Below are 2,657 nucleotides of genomic sequence, written 5' to 3'. Positions count from 1 at the left end.
ATTTATTTATCTATTCATTCTTCCATTTTCTTTACTTTTTTTGTTATTTATCTATTCTTTCATGCATTTTTATTTTTATTTAATTATTTTTTGTGTTTGTGTGTTTGTGTGCATTTCTCGGCACCTTTGTTAGTGGACGTCATCAACCATGCTAGAGCCGCTACGAATCACCCAAGGCTTAGCTCCCAGACTCCAATCAAGGCAGTTGCTGTGCTGTTCCCTCTCTCTCCCTCTTTTTCCATTGTTCTTTCTCAATACATGCACAGTGCCAAGAGTTGTTTACTGCTACCAGCCACCACCAACACAAACATTCACATTTCGGATCTCCCATGTTGCAAACTGAAATTTCAAGTACCAATGAAAAAATAAATAAATAAAACTAGGGAACGAATATGCATGGAAAACTAATGAAAACTGTGATGTATTTTGAGAGTATAGAAAAGTTTTAATCTTCAGGTAAAATAAAAGGAAAAAGTGAGACTAATTCACAAACAGGCTTATACTAGTTTAGACTTTTCTTATTGGTACATTTCCCAGTCTCCTGTTCATTGTTCATCGTTTCCTGCTCGACTGAAGTTATGTTTACACCGCATCTCAGTCTCCCCTTTATCAATATCACGTCTTTTTTATCTATCTCTTGAGAAAAATGGGAGTCTCTCTTAAGGTACAACCCAAATGATTTGTACGACTCCAGAGTGTGTGTGTGTGTGTGTGTGTGTGTGTGTGTGTGTGTGTGTGTGTGTGTGTGTGTGTGTGTGTGTGTGTGTGTGTGTGTGTGTGTGTGTGTGTGTGTGTGTGTGTGTGTGTGTGTGTGTGTGTGTGTGTGTGTGTGTGTGTGTTTAAGTAGATGAATGGTCATGCGAGCACTTGATTATATTTATTTACGACCACAAAGTTAATTAGATCACACCCACACACACACACACACACACACACACACACACACACACACACACACACACACACACACACACACAGGTAAATCTATTCCACCACACAGTCGTTTCTTTTAACTGACATTGAGACGGAAGCAAGAAATCAAGTAAGGTAGATAAGTGACACTGAACACTAGCGAGACAGGTGAATCAATACGGCAGACAGGTAGACACACGGGTGAGGTGTCGCGCTCACACAGAAACTATAAATTAAAACAAGAATAAAACCATGAACGAGATGTGAAATAAATAGGCATGAAAAAATAATGAGTTGTCTGTTATAACAAAGAGCATTAATTAACACGAACATGCATTAAAGTAAAATTAGATTTCTTTACCCGTGAAAGCAATTACGGCAAAATGCGTGAGTGAAATGAGGCATAAATGATAAACTTGTTCCAAAGCAAAAAACAAAATTAACAAAATCACATGTGGAATCAGAATATTGATGGAAATCTCACATTACTGTTAAAAATATCGAGAAAATAAAGTGGAAGTAAAAATTAATAAAAAAAAATATAGACAAAAAACTCAACCCGACATGCTATATAAAAAATGCTCTTGGTAAAAAAAATAATTACTTTTTACGACAGAAAACTGCACGGAAATAAAGTAATGTGTTAGTTGCGTGGCTCTTCAGAAGGAAAAACTAAATGAAGCAAAGACCAATAAATAACACGACAAGCACACTGCCTCACCCGCACCACTGATGGATTGCTGGAAAATGTGCAACGAATGAAAACTTGTAAACAGACACAGTAATTAGGGTGTTAGTGTTGAGTCATTGGGGACACTTGAGAGAATAGACAGATCTGTGAATGTAGACTACAGGTAGAAACAGATTGATCAATTTCACAGGGAATCTGCCACGTGTACGACTAACGACTTATTGCAACTACATTTATATACTTTTGTTTTTTTTATGCATCTGGTCATCAATTCTCAAAACCTGACTGCAAAACCTTTAGATTTCACACCATACGATAAACTGAAGCTACATCATGGCACAATAACAAAAAGGTCACAATAACTCACCTTGTACCACTAGAATTTGTTAACAATTCCTAAATATTCGTTGTAAACCCCTTAGACTTGATACCATACCTGAGATTCGACCCAATGAGTTATACAAGTCGATATTCAAAAACGCATTGCTCCCCCCTCCTCAACTATTATCCAAGGCTACAGAGATGATCTGCCAGAAATTTGATAAACAGTCAGTAGAACCGCAAAAAAAAAAAAAAAACCCGTGTATCTACTATCAAACCCTTTCAAAACTGGTGGATGTATGGCACAGGAGTATCTTAGAATATGGTCCTGGAAGTTTGGACGTCATACAACACCACTAACGTCACGAGAAAGCGTTACTCTAACAGAAGAAACATCTTGAGTTAGTATCGAACTCAACCTTTTAAACGTGACTCGTGAACTACAGCACACCGAAAAGCCAGAGTCTAGTGTCCAGCGCATGCACGTCCTCCTCTGCCACTCCCTCATCTATTACCAGGAACTTTTACACACCTGAGGGAGCGCGAGACCTCGATTCCTCCCTCTGTCTAAAACTTTTGTTCCCGGCGAATAAAGTTTTGCTCCCGTCAGCTTACGAAAGAAAGAAGAGAAATAGTGATTATTATTTCAGAAATGCAAATGACAGTAGGACAAGAGTGGAGGAGGAGGAGAAGGAAGAAGAAGAAGAAGAAGAAGAAGAAAAAAGAAAAGAAA

The sequence above is a fragment of the Portunus trituberculatus genome, chromosome 25 (assembly GCF_017591435.1).
Source record: "Portunus trituberculatus isolate SZX2019 chromosome 25, ASM1759143v1, whole genome shotgun sequence".
Lineage (NCBI taxonomy): Eukaryota > Metazoa > Arthropoda > Malacostraca > Decapoda > Portunidae > Portunus > Portunus trituberculatus.
Note: the sequence above shows the minus strand (reverse complement) of the source record.